This window comes from Periplaneta americana, chromosome 2 (assembly GCF_040183065.1).
Source record: "Periplaneta americana isolate PAMFEO1 chromosome 2, P.americana_PAMFEO1_priV1, whole genome shotgun sequence".
Taxonomy (NCBI): domain Eukaryota; kingdom Metazoa; phylum Arthropoda; class Insecta; order Blattodea; family Blattidae; genus Periplaneta; species Periplaneta americana.
Window position 1 is genome coordinate 52,327,200 of NC_091118.1, and position 22,140 is coordinate 52,349,339.

Consider the following 22,140-nt stretch of genomic DNA (forward strand, 5'->3'; position numbering starts at 1 on the left):
AACCGATCATTTACGAAAACAAATTGTACCGATGTCATAGGAACAGTATGAAACAAACACTGATATTAAACACAGAACTGTACATACAGTAGGCTCTATATATATTTTGTAACACACTTCTTACAAATAACACAGAAAACTGACTAGCCTAGTTTAAGTTCAAAACGGCCATTAAAGTAGGCCTACAGTTTAGGAAAAGAAGTCCAAACTTTGTTTTTTTTTTGCTTCAGAGCTTATTCTGTTTCTTTGCCGCTAAATATCGCAAAAAGCGCTAGCGAAAATTCTACATAATGCGCGCGCAAATTTGAATTTGCCGACTGGAACGCTTTCGGTTAACCGATGTTTCGGTTGATCGGTATTCGGATAATCGATACTCTACTGTACATTTTTTTATTTTGTCATAAGGAAGAAAGTCCTTTTTATTTTACATTATTTACTTAAAATTTGTGAAGTTATGATTATATCTCTATGAAAGTAGTTCATCCTCTACAGCAGTGGTCATCTACCATGGAGCACTGCGTTTTCCGCGGGTAAGAGACGCTAGACCCAGGGTGCTCTGTGCTGACGACCCCTCCTCTACAGTTTGAATGGCTACAGATATCCTGAAATTTAGAAACAATCTGGACAAACAGTTCAAGAAATATAATGATTTTAGTGTGAAAAATAGCAGCAAATTATTTCCTTCAAATGTTTAAATAAATACAATGAACTATTATGATAATTATAGATTTGTTGATGCCAAGTGAAAGGCTCAAATACCACTTATTGGTGTACAAAAAATGAGAAAGATCCACTGAATTATCTCTGAGATATTTAAAATGTTGTGAAAGATTTACGATCTGAGTACCGCTACTGTATGATCCCCCCTTAATTGTAATTAATAGCTTAATTTTTCAGTTCTTTAAGAACAAGAGCAATCACCAGCAACTGATGAAATCTGGATATTTGTTAATGAATAGTATCGCTAATGCGTCACATAATGCAAGCATTCATATCACGAAAGCACTTCCCCTTACCGTTTCATTCCGCGCTCTTCATCTCGTATGTTATACACAATGGAGGAATTTATAAGATTCTGTGTCATTATCCGAGTAAGTCATGATATGTTCATATTGCAGTTTAGTTTTTTAGTAACTCTGTATGGATGGAAATTGTGAGCATTTAGTTATGTTACAACTTATCATCCTGGCACTTACAGTATGTATTCTGTAGCGAGAATTGCAGTATTCCACAATGATTCGGGTTTCACTGTTCATTTGCTAAGTGTGTGGGATCGCTATAAAACTATTGGAACATCAAGAACTGTTGGTGCAATCCATTACAAGTGGAGCCGGTCAACTGAGCACAAACGAGAAATCATTACGGGACAGAGAAAGTGATTTCGCAGACACGTGGCATGGCTAGGGTAGGGTTCAAGGGGTTCAGTTCTGTACTGTAACTAACATAGTTTAAACCAGTGGTATTCAATCTATGGTACGAGTACCCCCAGGGTTACGCAGGGTTGTCCCAAGGGGTACGCATTTCACTGATTAAGTATGCCAATGATGTCAAAGCAAGCGCATTTTTCTGACCTTGACGTAGTGCGCGGGCATCAAGCGCTGGTATGGAAGGAGAAAGGATTATGCATAAGGCCTATGAATAAGTAGCCTGTTGGATTAAGAAAACAGTGGTGCACAAACTTCAGACGGAACGTGAAATTTTTATGTTGTTATTTTTATATAACTTCTTTCTGTTTGATATTAGGCTATCTATATTGTCTGTAAAACAAAAGTACTAACACCAATTTCTTAATATTGGAGTTGTGTTTTAAACGTTAATAAATAATAAAGAGTTAAGAAGGAATATTCACATAAATTCCATAGTGGTACAACTATACTGTACTAAGTGAATGAAACACATCATTCATAAAGAAAGTGATATCCCAAAGAAGGAGATTATGACATGATAAGTTGGAGTTGATAATAATGGTATCTTATAAAAGTAATCGATAAACTAATCAAAACATTATTATAGTAAAAAAAAAAGTTACCTAGATATATGTTTTAACTGTAACTAATATTACATAACAAAACTCTTATCGCATTATGCTTTTAAGGTGATATTGGTTCGCAACTTCCTGTCATCAGAATATTAAATTATTTTCTCGAAATCTGTTGAAGCTATAGAACTAACATTTTTATAACACATGGGCGCATATCTCTTGTCTATGATGTAACAGTAGTTTGTTTATTAATTCATTTCCATGCGAATATTTTCAAAATTTCTAACACACTCTATTCAGTAATACGTATTTACAATACATTACATTTACGAAAACATTGTTTCAGTACCTGTAAGGCTATAAAATAAACATATCTTAAAATTTAAATTTTCTTTCAAAAGTTGAGAAAATATTTCTTTTGAATAAAAAAGCACGCTTGTGAAAAATGAGCATTAAAAATAAAACTTACATTCTTATAATGCACTTATACTGCTCAGAAAAATCTAAAATTTAACATGAATACAGTTTTAATAAGTTCTCTTCCCTTTATCCATTGAATCAGTGCTGGCCATCCCTGTATATAGCTCCACCAAGCGGTATATACTGTCTCTTTCGTCTGTCTCTTTCCTTTCCGTTGTAAAGCGCTCCGGCTCTCCTGGGCTCTAAAGCGCGCATTTGCGCGTATGGGCATCAATTGACATGACTGACGTATGCTGACATTAATTTTATTATACTTGTTGATAATTATTACATTATGTTATAATTTCTTTTGCAATATCAACTCTCGTTTTTCCTTGCTTGAATACGTAAATCTTTGCAGTTATTATTGCGTGAATAACTACTGCATAATAATAATAATAATAATAATAATAATAATAATAATAATAATAATAATAATATATTTTTAGTACAACATCAATCATGGTTTTTTGTTAATTGTTTATATAATTGCAATGCAGTTCAGGCGTTCAAATATATTTTTAAGGGTACGTTAGCAAAAAAAGATTGAATACCACTGGTTTAAACAAGAGAGAGTTGGACTGGGGATCTGAGACTGCACGCGGGCGTGGGTCGAATCTCGCTGAGGGTTATTACCCGGTTGGATTTTTCCGTAGCTTTGCTGTGTTCCGCGCCGTGGTGTCGTGGTTTAAGGCATGCTGCCTAGGACTCGCGTTACGGAATGAGTGTTGGTTCGAGTCCTCTTGGGGGTAGAAATTTTCTCATGAAATTTCGGCCAGTGTATGGGACCGGTGCACACGCAGCTTCGAGATGCACTTGGAGAACTAAAAGTACGGTCACACGTCGCTACTTTTGCAGCGATGCAGTACAAAAAACTGCGCAACTCTCGTACTGCGACGTGTGAACAACGGTGCAACCCGAAACGTAGCGGCTGCCGAAACTGCTGCCCGCTACTTTTCCATGCTGTGCGCAGCTTAAAAGTAGCGACGTGTGAACAGGGTTCTCAGGGTTGCAGCCGCAGCATTTTTGATATCGGTTTTGTTGAAACTTTTGCTGCGGTTGCAACCAGTGTTACCACCCAAATGTGCCAATGATACTTTTATTGTTTGGATATATTTTAATGTTAAATGTGATTAAAATAAATTATTTGTAACAGTTATTAAATACACAACACAGTCTGAGCATAATTGCTGACGATATAATTCATTTTTTAAATTTTCCGTAGCGTAGTTCCAAACAGGAGGGTTGCTAACATTGATTACGTGAATATACTGTTGGTTATCATTTAAGTATATAGGCGTTTTTAAAAGCTTTATAGCAAAAATAATGTCAATTTCTGAATACTAGTTACGACAGAAAAGCAAATAATAGATAAGGAAGCTTTCGCATGAGTTTCTTAATAATGCGAACATAACCACAAAATGTATATTGAGAAGTCAACACGGAGATGGAAACCTGCAGCATGACTGCGGCTACAAAAGTAGCGCCTTGTGTGTGAACAGACTCGCAACCTCCAGTTGCAACCTTTGCAGCACTCGGGTTGCGCAGCACGAAAAGTAGCGTGCAGCGCGCTACTTTTGGCTTACGTGTGAACACGACACGCAACTTTTCGAGCTGCAGTACAAAAGTTGCGCTGCAAAAGTACCGATGTGTGACCGTACCTTAAGATAGGCAGCGAAATCCGGTTACGAAAGCCAGCTATAACGGATGGTGAGATCATCGTGCTTACCACACGATATCTCCATTCTGGTTGGATGATCGTCCACCTCTGCTTCGGCATGTGGACGTGAGGCCAGCAACCAGTTGGTCCATCATGGTTCTTCCGGCAGTGGAATAAATATTCTAGCTCGTAAATTTTAGCGATTCGGTTCAATTCGACGAGCCACTTTCTGCTATCTTCCATTTAAATACAATATGAAGATAAATTCTATTCAATTCGATTCCGCTAAGTGGGAGCTGGCCTTAAGAAATGAAAAAGTTTGTTCCACAACCATTAAGGGAACTGGGTAGTGATACTGTGCGATTAAAAAATTTCAATACAAAAGTTTAGTTGAATATTTCTAGGCTTCTAGTGCTCAGAAAGGAATAAAAATTTCCAGGTTTATGCAATCAATCATTCTGAATTCAGTGGTATAAAAGACAACTAATTAGTTTCGTATCCAAGTGCAAAAGAAAGGCCCTAACTGATAACCTGTTTTCCAACTTTGCTAGGTGTACCTCATTCTTCAGGTGCACATTACTTGCTACTATCTTCACTCATACACCTTGTATTTTTTTAAGTTATCCAGAATTGCGTATTGTAAATTCCAAAGCAAAATTTAGTTAAATATTTCATCCCTAGTGAAACAGAAAAAAATATTGAATTTTGTTTAAAATTTCTTACAATTTTTTCAATGCATATACATTTTTTCTCGTTTTATGTGTGTGACATTCTTAAAACCGTAGGTCTACAATGTAGAACACAGGCTGCAGAAAACACTATAAAAATTTCATGTAAATTGATTCAGTAATTTCAGAGAAAAATGCACTTAAGTTTGAAAATGTCAACTTATGGAAAACTGTATAAAAAAAAAAATGTATGAATTACATGCACCGCCAAATTTAAAGAGGTCATTTAAAAGGCTTATCTGCAGAAATACCCTCCACAGTATTTATATTGTTTTAAAGACCAGTTTTGTAATTTATTTTAAAACACAAAATAAAACATCGGATTTTTGACCCCTAATCACTACCTAGTTCCCTTAACGAGGCATTTATAATTTTATTTTTAGCAATTCTACTGTGTAATATATGCATAGGCCTATATTTAGATATGACAAGGGCATGAGAACGTGCCTTAAATATAAGGTAACACTATTTACCGCTGCATTTCGACCTTCTTTGAAGTGTTTAGCTATTAGCAATGAGGGATTGCCTTCTATTCAGATTTGCGGTAATAAGGCACCCCGCTGCCGTGTTGGGCGCCTTGCCAGGTTTCTGTTAATTTCTTTTCTTGTGAAAGGGAGTATGGTTTATTGATAATGGCTATGACCCTTGCATAAATATCGAATTCTCGGGGTGCAGTAGGAGGGGGCACCTAGCAGACTGGAGCCTGGATATGGGGTGTTCATTACCCGGTGATGGATTGTATTCAAAGGATGGCGACACTCTGGCAAGATTATCTGGCAAACCGTCGCGACGGCCAAAAAATTTAATGGTGTTCTGGAAAATGAGAAACAGAGCGTTTTCTGCCAGTACCGTGTGACACATGGACAGCCATAAATCCGCGATGTCCCAATTCCCAATGGAGTAAACTGTTACATTTTGGCCCAGGTGTGAATCACGAATGAATTCGATAAGTTAGTGTGCTCTATTTGGAAAATAGCAGGTGCTACAAATATAAGTGTTTGCAACTTGCATAATTTCTTAACAGGTGCATTGATAAAGAGGGCATTTATAGAGCAGGGCTATGAACAGGGAGCAGTTAAAGCCAGTGATGGTACCGAGTATAGCTGCGGCGGGTGGAATGAGGTGAATTTTCCCTACAACTTGACGTAAGCAGCGATACAGTGTGTAAATGCAATGTGCATCATGTTTATTTTAATTTGTAAATTAAGAGAGACGGATTTAAAAAGAAATAGTTTATTTAGAATTGTTTACTTTAGTAATGAAGCGTTACAATAAAGTAAATATATCATACGCAAATTTTTGAAACTAAAATACTGACGATTATCTGTTACCAGGTTCTTATATATAGAAAAGCTGCGCTATACAGGGACATCATTTTATTTTTACTTCAATTTTTATTGTACCTGAGTTTTTGAATGTACTTCACTCCCACCCCTTCTACTAATGAAGTTCCAACTGTCCTCCACAAAGAATCAAGGCCGCATATAGTAAACATTACTGGGTTAGTGAACATAGTACGTTCCAGAAATATGTTCGCGTTTTCTAGTGACGAACGAGGTTTCAATATTAAATCATATTTTCACACAGGTACTGTCGTCCGTTTGCCTATGTCGCATCCCGATTTCCCCGACCTGCTTCTGCTCGCCCCTCTGTAAAGGCTAGTGGCTGGGCTCTCTTAGCTCTTTTCTGAAAAAAAAAATAATTTCTGTTAGGAATTGGACGTCTACGTAATATTATACAACTGCTTAAAATAACTTAAATAAAAGAGCCTCGTTAAGTAATTAACTGTCACGTGATTTCCCCTCTTTCTACGATCCTGCGACATAACCACTTGGACGGACAGTACATAGCATGTCTGAGTAATTTTATCTGTGCGGGTCGGGCAGAAGTGAAAATTGAATTTACAGTACGTAAAGTACTCTTTTATAGAGTAGGTACAGAATTATTTCAACATGAGTTACTAGTACGAAGGACGAAACTGGTCATTGGAATTAGATGCAATAGTCTATAGTGCGATAATATGCACAAAAGAACTGAAGCCTGTATCGAAATGAACGGCCACCATTTTCAAAAATGTGTTTAAATATTCATATTATGATAATTTTTCAATTTAACTTCATTTTATGTATTGTCCGCTAATGTGCTGTAGACTGTAATAATGAACACCGCATAATGAATATGTTCGCATGGATAACTCAGTTCGTGGGTAAAAACACTTACTGTTAATACAGCACTGCTTTTTGATTAAACAAAAACCGAATGAAAATTATCAAACTCAAAATTTCGATATTTCCTAGTTTACGTAATGGATGAACTACTTTTCTTCCCTCCTATATCTAGTATAGTGATTTGTTTGTATTTTACGCCAGTATCATCCAGTCGTGGAAGGGGGTAGAAAACTGTGTTTCCAGCTCTCAACCGTTAATCCAAAGGTATAGCCAAGTTGATATTAAAAAAGCTAGTAAAAATTAAATGATGTCTCTGTATATCTGCTGACACTACAGGCGAATATGTGAAATAAAGTACCGGTATAATGCTTAAGTCAAAATTTTCCAGGATATCAGATTTGCAGTTCTTGTCTAATATAGCTTTCAGTTTCTTAGACACGCGCTGCATTGTTTCGTTTTCCCCGCGATTTACTCCATTTGCAGTATTTTCCATTACATTCATTTGATTAACTAGTTCAGCATCACGTGTTTCTAAAACCATAATATAAGCCTTCAACTTTCCAAAACTTTACTTAATTTGTATCGATTATTGTTTTACTAGGGCCTTCTGTCTTCATTTCACTTACTATAACATTGGCAAAATGACTTCCAGCAGAATTCGAAGTTTCGTCTATAGAAATCCAGATTCTTTATCTTTAACTTCATGTAGGCTATTATGTCATGCATGCATTTATCGGAACTTCTCTTACAGTAGGTCTTTCGCAATGTGATTTGATCTGGTATGTGCTTTCCGGTATATTTTTATAGAAAACTGCGAAATGTCACATTAGTTAATTTATTCAATGGGATATTTGCCGAGATTAATGTAACACAAAGGTCTTGATTAAAGATGGACTAGACATCTCAACAGTCATCCTAAACTTACTTACTTACAAATGGCTTTTAAGGAACCCGAAGGTTCATTTCCGCCCTCACATAAGACCGCCAGCGGTTCCTATCCTGTGCAAGATTAATCCAGTCTCTATCATCATATCCCACCTCCCTCAAATCCATTTTAATATTATCCTCCCATCTACGTCTCGGCCTCCCTAAAGGTCTTTTTCTCCGGTCTCCCAACTAACACTCTATATGCATTTCTGGATTCGCCCATATGTGCTACATGCCCTGCCCATCTCGAACGTCTGGATTTAATATTCCTAATTATGTCAGGTGAAGAATACAATGCGTGCAGTTCTGCGTTGTGTAACTTTCTCCATTCTCCTGTAACTTCATCCCTCTTAATCCCAAATATTTTCCTAAGCACCTTATTCTCAATCACCCTGAACCTATGTTCCTCTCTCAGAGTGAGAGTCCAAGTTTCACAACCATACAGAAGAACCGGTGATATAACTGTTTTATAAATTCTAACTTTCAGATTTTTGGACAGCAGACTGGATGATAAGAGCTTCTCAACCGAATAATAACACGCATTTCCCATATTTATTCTGCGTTTAATTTCCTCCCGAGTGTCATTTATATTTGTTACTGTTTCTCCAAGATATTTGAATTTTTCCACCTCTTCGAAGGATAAATCTCCAATTTTTATATTTCCATTTCGTACAGTATTCTGGTCACGGGACATAATCATATACTTTGTCTTTTCAGGATTTACTTCCAAACCGATCGCTTCAAGTAAAATTTCCGTGTTTTCCCTAATTGTTTGTGTATTTTCTCCTAACATATTCACGTCATCAGCATAGACAAGAAGCTGATGTAACCCGTTCAATTCCAAACCCTCTCTGTTATCCTGAACTTTCCTAATGGCATATTCTAGAGCGAAGTTAAAAAGTAAAGGTGATAGTGCATCTCCCTGCTTTAGCCCGCAGTGAATTGGAAAAGCATCAGATAGAAACTGACCTATACGGACTCTGCTGTATGTTTCGCTCTGTTATCCTGAACTTTCCTGATGGCATATTCTAGAGCGAAGTTAAAAAGTAAAGGTGATAGTGCATCTCCCTGCTTTAGCCCGCAGTGAATTGGAAAAGCATGAGATAGAAACTGACCTATACGGACTCTGCTGTATGTTTCGCTCAGACACATTTTAATTAATCGAACTAGTTTCTTGGGAATACCAAATTCAATAAGAATATCATATAATACTTCCCTCTTAACCGAGTCATAAGCCTTTTTGAAATCTATGAATAACTGATGTACTGTACCCTTATACTCCCATTTTTTCTCCATTATCTGTCGAATACAAAATATCTGATCAATAGTCGATCTATTACGCCGAAAACCGCACTGATGATCCCCAATAATTTCATCTACGTACGGAGTTAATCTTCTCAAAAGAATATTGGACAAAATTTTGTAGGACGTCAACAAAAGTGATATTCCTCGAAAGTTACCACAGTTGGTTTTGTCCCCCTTTTTAAAATTAGGTACGATTATGGACTCCTTCCATTGTTCTGGTACAATTTCTTTTTCCCAAATTGCAAGTACAAGTTTATAAATTTCGCTAGATAATGCACTTCCACCCTCTTGTATTAATTCTGCTGGAATTTGATCGATACCTGGAGACTTGTACTTTTTCAGATTTTCTATCGCAATTTCGACTTCTGAAAGTGTGGGTTCGGGTATAAATGGCTCAGCAGTTTGTATTTCAATTTCGTCCCGATCATTTCTATTTGGCCTATGTACATTTAGTAGTTGCGCAAAATAGTTTTTCCATCTGTTTAGGATTGATGGAGAGCCTGCAAGCAAGTCACCATTCTCATCCTTGATCACGTTTACCCTTGGCTGATATCCGTCCTTAAATTCCTTTATACCCTTATATAAATCTCGAATGTTTTTATTCTTACTATTTGTTTCTACCTCATTCAGTTTTTCCTTCAAGTAACCTCTCTTTTTATTCCTAAGTGTGCGACTTGCTTCCCGTCTTTCATTGAAATAATTATCTCTCTTCTCCTCAACTCGATCCTGTAAGAATTTCAATTTTGCCTGTTTCCTTCTTTCTACTACCATGCAACAATCTTCATCAAACCACGGTTTCTTTTTCTTAGTTTCATAATAACCTATACTCTGCTCAGCTGCAATTTTGATACTATCTCTGATATTTTCCCACACGCTATTAACAGCTAATTCTTTCTCAACTTCGTCGGAACTTTCTAAAGTGGCAAACCTATTCGAAATTTCGACCTGATAATTTTGCTTAGCTTCCTCGTCCTTTAATTTCAAAATATTGAATTTAGTAATATTAACTTGTTGCTCTACTCGCTTGCCTACTGATAATCTTTCTCTTAATTCTCCAATTACCAAATAATGGTCAGAATTACAGTCTGCACCCCTGAAAGTTCGAATATCTACTATAGTAGTATGTCTCCTTTTATCTATCAAGATGTGATCTATTAGGTTGTGTGCCAATCCATCTGGAGAAGTCCAAGTACATTTATGGATATCCTTAATGGGGGAATCTTGTACTTTTAACAATTAAATTTTTCGATGTGGCAAAGTTGACTAATGTAACTCCATTGTCACTATTAATTGCGTGTAGGCTCTCTTTTCCGATAGTTGGTCTAAAAATATCCTCTCGTCCTACTTTAGCGTTGAAATCCCCCAATAAAATTTTCATGTGATATCTAGGGAACTGATCAAAAGTATGTTCCAATTCCTCATAGAAGTTATCCTTTATATGGTCGTCTTTCTCTTCTGTAGCGGCGTGAGCATTTATAACTATGATGTCGCACCATCTACCCTTAAGTACTAAATATGATAACCTGTCACTGATAAATTCGACCTTTTTTACTGCTGATTTTATTCTTTTATGAACAAAGAAACCTGTTCCTAATTGGTGATTATTGTTTCCTTCCCCATAATACAACAAGTAATCGCCTACTTGTGATATGCCATTCCCATCTAACCTACTCTCTTGTACTCCCACGAAGTCTATTCTATATCTAGCTAGTTCTTTAGCTACTAATGTTACCCTTCCTGTTCTATAATGACTAGTTACGTTCCAAGTGCCAAATCTCAAAACCTTATTCCTTTCAACAGTCATCCTAAAAGAAATAAAACATATTTTAAATGATGTTTTCAATGATTAACTTCAAACAAAAATATAAAACTAAAACAAATCATACCTTTCAGACTGCTCCACGTTTTCAAGAGAACGTCCGAGTTTCTGTCTATTTACATGTCTCGGAATATTATGAGTAGAAACCTTCATATCGCATAGATCATACCTGCACAAACAGCGCTCAACGAGCGCGCGCGCTCCTTCCGAGCGGGAGAGCTCTGTTTACCGCTCGCCGAATCGGAGAGGAAGATACGTCAGAATGACATAGACCTGCTATAGGTAGAGGAGAGGAAAACGACCACTCAGCTATCTAGTGGAGTGCAGTGCGTATTCTCAGTAACTGTTTCACGTTGCTTACCTACTGCTACAGTACGGTATGGAGGAATCTAAAAGACGGAAAAGTAGTGATCAGGCAAATTCTTTGAATGTTGCATGAGAAAATGCTTATTTTTTCATAGCTGCTGGAGTAAATACTCAGTGCTTTATCTGCCACAACATTTTGAAAGTAGAAAGAAACATAACATAATGCGTCATTACAAGTCCAGACATAAAGATACTAAAGATATTAATCTTCAACAATTTTAACATCTCTCTTCAGGGAAAAGGCCAGTTCAGTGTTGATATGTTGAATAAATTACGGGATTTCAGTCGTAAACTTACACTTTTCGTAAGTCAGTTTCGGGAAGGTAATATGGCTTACTTTCGAACGATAGAAACTGCTCGTGATGAAGCCATGTTAAACGATTATGTGCAAATATTAATTGAAATTCAAAATGAATTTAATTCTAGGTTCCAAGATCTTGTCTTAAGGTCCACACCTGTGGAGTAACGGTTAGCGCGTCTAGCCGCGAAACCAGGTGGCCAGGGTTCGATTCCCGGTCGGGTCAAGTTACCTGATTGAGGTTTTTCCGGGGTTTTGCCTCAACTCAGTATGAGCAAACGCTGAGTAACTTTCGGTGTTGGACTCCGGACTCATTTCACCGATATTATCGTCCTCTTCTCATTCAGACGCTAAATAACATAAGCTGTTGATAAAGCGTCGTAAAATAACCTACTAAAAATCTTGTCTTGGAAAGAAGTTTAAAGTTATCATAATAAATTCTTCAACACCAGTTGAAACAATGCCATATAATGCCTGGTTGGCGCAGTTGGTATAGCGCTAGCCTTCTATGCCCGATGTTGCGGGTTCGATTCCGGGCCAGGTCGATTGCATTTAAGTGTGCTCATATAACCTCGGCAGTTGCAAGCGTTAAATAAAACATAACATTTAACGATTTACAGCTCGGACTTATTGATCTTCAATGTGGCCTAAGGGCTAAAGATCGTTTGAATAATACTACTAGCCTAGTTGAGTTTTACAAGACTAAACATTAGCAATAATATCCACGACTACACAGGCTGGCTGTGAAAATGATTGCTATGTTTGGCTCAACATTTATATTTGTGAGCAACTGTTTTCTATCATCAACTTTAATAAAGGCAGACATCGAACATCTGTAACTGATGTTTCATTACGATCAGTAGGCTAATGTTCCTTTCAGCTGCCAACAGCATAAAACCTCGTTTTCATGTACTGATAAATATAAATATAAGAAAATTATATTGTACATTTAAGTAGGTATAAAATGTCTATTATTTCTGTAAAATAAATATTTCTTTATTAATTAATAAGTCCAAGATAGTTTTGCAAGCACTGAGCGGGAATTCATTTCATAAACACTCGTACTAGTATTTCCCTTTTATGTATATTTTGTACGAGATCACTCCTTCTTCCAGTCCACCCTATACTGAGAGCAGCTAATATCTGCATTCCGCTCATGAGCTATGAGCCGGCTCGGAGAGCGGAAACCTTGTGCAGGCCTAGCATAGATTACAGACAAGGTCATCCCCATCAATACGAAACACATCTGCATCGTATTCGGATACACATCTTCTCAATGTATCTGCAAGGCTTCTTTTCTGTTTTGGCATGTTTATGTACTAGAACACGTAACTTACAAAGTTCTCAGTACGTAATCTATGCTGAAGTAGTTGGAATCGAACTGTACTTACCTGTGGAGGACGGACGTGTATATGGTTTGCTTTCATAAACAAACCGCTACCCAAGTCGCAATAGTAGCTTTAACTGCTCCTTTTTCATAGGCCTAGTTATAAGAGACAGAATAAAACAGTGTTCCGGGACATTCATCTGTTTCGTACACATGACTTATGATTCCATGATAGCCCCAGAACTTGATGTTTGTTATGCAGAGAAGCTTCAATTAACTAGCAATACGAACTGTAACATAAAACATTTCTTAAGATTTGGTAGATTTGTTATAGAAACAACATTCCTGTGTCAATGTGAAACTATGCTTGTAATTTACCTTAGTTAGCAAATTTCGGTTTGTGTTGTAGCCATTTTCAGATGCTATTGAGGTCCTTCCTTGTCTCCGGTTTCTTCTGATACATGTAGTTCTTTGGTGGAGAGTGCATTTATGATCGGTAACAAAATAAAGGACCTCACTGGTATCTGAAGATGGCTACAAATCAAACCGAAACTATAAATTACCATCATAGATTTACATTAACACAGGAAGGAATTTTCTATAACAAATCTACGAAACCTTAAATAATAAAAGAAAGTGTTAAAAGTGTGTAATAAGGATACGGTGTTTGTGAAGTAATCTAAATAGTGAAATTGGATTAACTCGAAAAAAATAAACATTTATGCATATCACATTGAGATATCTGTTCACATTTTTGTTCATAAAAAGATGTTAATTATTACAGTTGGCTTTGGATGACTGAAATTATTGTGTTAAAACAACTATAGTAGTTCCGACCCCAACCAGCCGTAATAAACCATAAAAGGAAGAAAAATGAATGTGACATCATGATGAATTCGTTACTATTCGTACACAAATGGGATGACTAATAAATGTGTAGAGTGTTAAGGCAAATAATTCATTCAACGTGGTCTAATTTTAAAGTACGAGACACGGTACAAAAAATCTATATATATTATAATTACAACGAAATATGAATTAAACATTTCCAGTAATAAAACTAAAAATAGATATGGCTATGGCTTTGAAAGAAAGAGATCCAATTTGGAGAAAAATAATACAGAATATACAGAATATAATTACAACTATAGAAATAGAAATAAAATAATACAATCAATATAAAAAAGGAGATACAGTAATATTAACAAAATTTGAGGACCGAATGAGCAGCGCTCGTGTTCTGTCGCAGTTCAGATATATTATTAATAGTATACAAAATAAAATAGGAACTAAAATTAAAATTAAAGCTACAGTGAAATTATATAATATAATAGGCCTATATTAATATAAGAGGAATATAGAAAATTAAATAAAATAAAATAGGAAATGAAAATTAAAATAACAGCGGCAATGAATTTAAAATAATAAATAAATAAAATAATAAATAATAATTTAATAGAGGACATAAATGAATCGTTAAATGCACAAAGGTGACATGTCCACTTTTTTGCGAAAATGAGTTTTATAGTCAGTAGGTATCTTCAGGGGTAAAACCATAGTTTTATGCAGAAAAGAGACTTCTTTTGCAACTGTTGTGGCAGCTATAGCTACAAGAATTATCCATTTGATGCAAAAATGAGATATATCCTGGACATGTCCCTTTCCTTTGCTTTAATTTTGCATTATAAACTTTGTCCTACATTGTTGTATTTGATAGGCCTATAATACGTTACTATTGCTTCATTTTTTACTAACTTTGTCATACATTGTTTATTTCTTAGGCCTATAATACATTATTATTGCTTTATTTTTTAATTAAATCTTTGTCCTACATTGTTGTATTTGATAGGCCTACATTGTTGAAAGAAAATAAATTATATCCAAGAATTTGTTTGTTCTTGCTATATATTAATAGGCTCTGTAACAAATTTCGTTCAAAATAAATAAAGTTAAATGCAAAAAGGTGACATATCGAATAATTTTAATCTCTTGCTCTGTCAAAATTGATGAATACAGAATTCTTTAAATGCACCAAAATTGCTTCTAGCATAAATACTCAATCATCAACAGGCCTTAAAATTAATAATAATGAAAGGTATGAAATGTGTAAAACAGTTTTTGTGTCTCCTTTTAACTTTATAAAAGTGGATATGTCACCTTTCTCCATTTGTAATTCAAATACCTTTAATTACCTGGGATGCTCAATATCTTGTCAGAATTAAAAGGATCTCTCTGTCTGGCTATGAATTAAAAAAAAAACAAGCGGAGTAATAAATAAGGACTTAAAATCTTCCCAATTCCAGAAACAAACAAGTTTAAAAACATATAACACTTCGCAATATCTACGCTACAGTATTGTTCTACGCTACAGTATTGTAGGGATGTGAAACCTGGGTTACGAAAAAAAATATATAAATATGAATCCCGCATCTCTGCAAAGAATTGAAATTCATGAGGCGGTTGGACAGCAAAATACACATAGCAGACTCACAAAACAAACACAGAAATATTATTGGAAGAACGTTGAATCAGTTCTTGACCAAATCCACCATTACAGGACAGGCTACATGTCGAAATAATGTCTCAATAGAGGTTACCCAACTAAATTTCGAAATACCATCCCACAGAAAACGAAGCCAAGATCGCCCTATTAGAAGAATATACTGGGTAAATAATGAGACCGGTACAGGCCTCTAGGCCTAGATCCGTTACTGTTTGATGATGGATGATAATGATGATGATGGATGATGAATTCTACAGTACTTAATTGCAGTACCAAATTGAAAATAATTCCAATTCTCTGTCAAATCATAAACATCCTTATAACTCTTAACTATGCTGACAATAACAATCACGAACAACATAAATGTTTCACGAAGTTACAGTGATTCGATAAACTCCCTTTCATTTTTATATTATTCTTGTACTGATGTACTGTATACTTCATCAACCTCAAGAAACCTCACTAGAACTACGCAGTTTATATTACTCCCTGCACAAGAATCGTGATGGTTCACTGCATCTGTCTATAGAGGCTTCCCGTAGGCATATGTTTTTCTGAGTATCACAGGATGTTAGAGAAACACTGTTTCCTTATTCAGAATATATTACAGATGAACGACGTTTACCCGAGCCGAATGGGGACCGAGCCATTTTGGATAGCATGTCCAGTAATTTTCAGAAGCATTAAGAACGTGTGTAAGGAATACTGGACATCTTTTACAAATACGTTACAGGTTGATATGTTTTGAATTAAATTCCATTTTATAATTTTTGATATACTTTAATCTTTGGCGCACTGTAGAATGTACATTTATTATTTATTTATTTATTTATTTATTTATTTATTTACTTATTTATTTATTTATTTATTTATTTATTTAATCTGGTGGAATGAAGTCTGTCAGACCTACTCTATCTCACCACCAAAAATATCAGTGGAAAGCAACAAAAACATTCTAAAAAATTCAAATTTTAACTGAACCGATATTACTTACGGTTCGATTAAAATTGGAATAATATCATTAATTTCAGGGAGTTACTCTTTCAGATATTTCAAAGCTAAAAGTTTAATACAATAATTGTGGTCATTTTTGCTTCGTTTTCGAAATAAAAATTGTTCATATGAAACATTACATAGCGTGATTTGGGAAAGCCATTGATTTAATTCCAAATATTTATTTAGTTTGCTAATAACTGTAACATAAAATATAAATAAACAGAAAAACTTTAGTTCGTCCCTGAAAGAGTAGAACTCATGCTCAGGGGCGGATTCCTGAATTGAAAATAAGAAGTATATAATACAATTTGTCTTATGTCTACTGTGCATAAGAATATATAAATTTAAATTTACAATTTTTCAATTTTTCTAAAATCTATACATAACATTTTAAATGTTCGTACTAGAACTATTAGAATTGACAATATTAGGATATTTAAATATAAATTGTTATATATTCTTGGGCCTAAATTACTACTGTGATTAAATACTGTAGCATTGTTGCATTTTGGTTCAAACAATCTTAAAAAAATTCATACCTTTTGTTTCATGACTATGCGAATACAATTAAAAAATATTTTGATTTTTATGTATGAATTTTATTAATAAAATATAATAAATTTGTCTTATTTTAAGAACATGAATGTCTAAAAATAATTTTTAATAATAATAATAATAATAATAATAATAATAATAATGATTTATTTAACCTGGCAGAGTTAAGGCCATACGGCCTTCTCTAACACTCAACCAGGAGTAAAAACTGCGTTATAGAAACACTACAAATTTACAAAGTACACACAAAACTGAATAAGATAATAATAATAAAATGTAAACAACAAGTAAGAAGAAATCAGACATAATATATAACATACAGAAAGAAAGAAAAAAGCATAATAAAATGTGAACAGCAGGTCAAAAATAAATGAGGCCTACAAAGTATAAAAAAATAAGAATTATTGATAATAATAATAATAATAATAATAATAATAATAATAATAATAATAATAATAAATAGAATAGTAATGATAATAATAATGATAATAATAATATTAATAATAATAATAATAAATAAAATAATAATAACAGGCCTAATAGCAATAATAATACTAATAGTAGTAATACAATAGTGCAGTACAAAGCATACAATGAATACAATATTTTTAAGTATACACAGTAAGGAAAATTATGTTTATATATAGCTCAACTTATCACATTAGAGATATACCATTATCGGAAAATATGAGAACAAAAATATAAAATAAGTTAAATATCACTAGAACATAAAAAAAAAATTGTGAATACGTGGAAACATGCAATACAACACTTGTCATAATAGTAAGTTAGTTTGGCAACTCGTCATAAGATAATTTTCTAACTTGGATTTGAAAGATTTCAATGTTCGGCAGCCCTTGACTTCAGGCGGCAGAGAGTTCCAGTGACGAGAGGTAGCAACAGTGAAAGATGAGGAATACAGAGATGATGTGTGAAGTGGAATTTCTAGCGTGTTATCGCGTTGTGATCGAGTATTAATATTATGATAGCGAGAGAGAGTATGAAAACGAGCGAATAAATAATAGGGGGATGAAGTGTGCATAATTCGATATAGGAGAGAAAGTGAGTGCAGATTTCTCCTCTCATGTAACCTAAGCCATGATAACTTCTCGAAAGAAGGTGAGATATGATCATAGTATCGAACATTACAAATGAAGCGGACGCACGCGTTATGAACACGCTGTAGTTTCTGGGCGGAATCAATCCTGAGATCACTGAACAAAACGTCGCAATAATCGAAGTGAGGTAGAATGAGTGTCTGTACCAGCGTCTGTTTTAATTTAGATGGATAATGATACAATCTTTTTAGTGAATGGAGAATAGAGAATGCCTTCTTACATGTATATTTAATATGCGTATCCCAACTAAGATTAGATTCGAAATGCACTCCGAGATTTTTTACGGTAGAGCTAAACGGGATGATTGTTTTATCCAGTTTCACAGGTGGAATATTCAGGTCGTTGACTTCAGGAATTAATCTACGGTTCGCGAACAGAATAGCCTGTGATTTACATGCGTTTAGGTTAAGCCCAAATTGTTGAGACCAGGAAGAGATGGAATCAAGATCTTCATTAAGACTATTAATGCTATCATTTAGTGCATCAGGACGCGCTGAAATATACAATTGAACGTCGTCTGCATATATTTGATATCTGCAGTGCTTAAATGATTTAGAAATTCCATTTATATAAATAGAGAAGAGCAAGGGGCCTAATACTGATCCCTGAGGAACTCCTGTATCTACAGTACTCCAGGATGAGAAACGATTATTAGATATGACACGCTGCTGGCGGCCAGTAAGGTAGGAGTACATCCAGGTGATAACACTATCAGAAAGGTGTAGCGTTTGTAGTTTAGTCAATAGTAGATCGAAGTCAACAGAATCAAAGGCTTTGCTATAGTCCAATAAAACTAGTACAGTAGCCTGTCGTTTATCCATGGCTGCGCGTATGTCCTCAGTAACATTCAACAAAGCAGTAGAAGTGCTATGGCCATTTCTGAATCCTGATTGTAAAGGGTCTAAAAGATTAAATTCTATTAGGTAGTCTGACAACTGCTTATGAATGATGCGTTCCAGGGCTTTGGATAAAACGGGAAGAATGGAGATTGGCCTATAGTCTTTTGCAGAAGTTGGTGAATTGACTTTAGGAAGTGGGCGTACCAAAGCTGTTTTCCAGAGTTGCGGATAAACAGGCGTGATAACTGAAGAATTGAAAATATGGGTTATTACAGGAAGCACGATATCAACTAACTTATTGATAAAGACTATGCTTATGTTGTCAGAGCCTTGTGCTTTAGATTTAATGCTTTTAAGAGCCCTTCTTACTTCAGAATCAGTAATGTGCGAGAAGAAAAATTTTTCGCGAGAAGGAGGAGGATTAGCTAGGAGAGTATTAATTGTATTTAGTTTTGACTGTTTTTCAGGTCGTATAGTGGGAGGTGAGGTAAAGTATTCATTGAGTTTATCAAGTGGTATGTTTATAACTTCAGCTTCTGATGCTTTCTTCCCTACTCCCATATCACGTAAGTTATTCCAAAGACACCGCGGGGGAACGGACGGGTCGACGAGACTCAGAGCGTGACGGCGTTTAGCATTCCTAATGCTTTGTGTGGTTTTGTTTCTAAGTTTTTTGTAGTTGTTAAAGTTTTCGGCAGATTTGTTGTTTCTGTACTTCCGGAAAGCAGCGTCACGTGACGTCATAAGATTACGAATACTGTCATTCAGCCATGGGGCGGGTCGGTGGGTGACTCGTCTCTTCTTTAAAGGTGCATGTTTGTCGAATAATTGTATTATCATGTCATTAAAGGTGGCAACTTTTTCGTCAACAGTGATTAAATTAAAAATAGTATGCCATGGCATTTGTAAGGCGTCAGAAGTTAGTTGGTCGTTGTCAATGCCTTTTAGATCTCTGTAAGTAATTACCTTAGCTGCATTTTTTGGGCACTGAAGAGAGTACTCGGCAAAAATAAGATCATGACCAGATATTCCCGGAACTGGTAACTGTCCTGAAGTTAAAATTCTATCAGAATTATTCGTAATGATTAGGTCAATTAAAGTATCGGAAGTAGGTGTGTAGTGGGTAGGATTGAGTGGAAGAATTGTTAGATTGAAAGTTTCGAACAAATTACGGAGTTGATTAGTCCCATTTGATCTAACTGCCAGAAGATTTAAATTGAAATCATCCATAACCAAGACATGTTCATATTGCGGTAAAAGATCGGCTAACGGGCTTTCTAAATCGGATAGATGTCCAGCTTTGGGAGGCTTATAAATAACTGCTAAGAGACATTTATGAAGACTTGCTTGTATTTCTACGAACAAATATTCGGGTCGTAATGCATCGCCTTGTGATTTTAGAATAATTTTAGGGTGCAGATCATTCCTAATATATGCGCAAACTCCACCCCCTCGTTTGTATAATCTGTCATTTCTACATAAAGTATAGCCGTTTAAGTGAACGAGTGAGGAAGACAATGAGGGTTTTAGCCACGTCTCGCTAACAAGAATACATTGGACATCTATATTAGTGAAAATAGAAGAGAATTCCTGGAAATGAGGTGGAAAATCAATAGTTTTATGAAGACATATTTAAACTATTTTCTTCTGTAATAAATAAAGTGAATTAAAATTGGATTTAAATAAGTTACCCGAACCTATAATTCCCTACATAATTACCGATTGGAATAAAGTTAGGTATATTGTGTGTAATAAACTTATTGATAAGTAATTCCTCAATAAAACAAAATAATATATTATTTTACGTAATTTTTTTTACAAAGTTAATTAATATGTTGGTTCCATTTAAAATTATTGTCGAAAATGATGCCTAAATACTGTATTTAATTTCAGAGGACTCCTTAATAATCGGACATTTACACTGTATAAGGCAACAATTAAAGTTATGTAATTTAATACTTCATATAGATGGAGGAGGTTTGTTACATTTTTAAGATAATGAGAATGGAATAATTATGGTTTTATTTTCGTTGATAGAAAGGTAATTTATGTCAAATCATTTTCTTTTATTAATATAAGTCCATTATTTGAATTATTATAAGTATCATATCAGTTTTTTCCACCAAAAAGTAAAACTGTGTTATCTGCATAAGAATAATGAACACCATTGTATACGCACAGTCAATTTAATAGAACAGTGTGTTATGATAATAAATGATTGAAAGTATTTTTTTTTAGTTTTGTAAATAAAATGTAAATGTAAATACAACTGATGCGAACAAAACGTTGTTGTTGTTTAGTCAACAATCCGAAGACAGGTGATATCAAGAAGACACCACTTATAAGGCAACTAGGCCAGGAGATAATGGGATAGGGTGTCAGTTCCTTTCCCCCTCCATTGCATACATCTCCCACTAGCTACATATTACACTAGTCAAACTTCAGATGCATACAAACAATTGTTCTTCCTCTGACACATATCGTCAAGTGAGATGTACTGCAACATTGTAAAATTCCTTTGCAGAACGAGAAGTAATATTTGTTCGGATCAAATTTCTGAACATTAAAGACAAAATTAAAATTCTTTCAATAAATTCTTTTCATAACACATTGCTCTCTTAAATTGACTGAACAGTTTAGTAATTAAGTTAGTGGTTCTCTTAGAACACGCTATGAAATGTTTCGTATGAAACAATTTTTATCTCGAAAAGGAAGTAAAAACGAGCAAAATTTTATTGAACACTTTTGTTTGAAATATCTCAAAGAATAACCTATTGAAATTAATGATACCACTTACAGTTCACTCTGTAAATAACTCCACAAGCTGCCTCCTTTTTGTAACGAACGATAGGGAGCTGAGCTCCAATTTCACTGTAACTTGCTACAAAATGCTCGAAATACATATTTTTTAACGTATGAAACAAGTAAAACATTAATTTAACCAAAAAGTGGAGACATCTCCTTCAATTAATCCTTCATTACTAGAAGAATATAATTTCATACTTTGAAATGTGAAGGGGAAAAGTGTAACACAGCCTTACTAAATTCTTAGAGCGCGTGACTTTCATACAGTAACACCGGTGAGACGTAC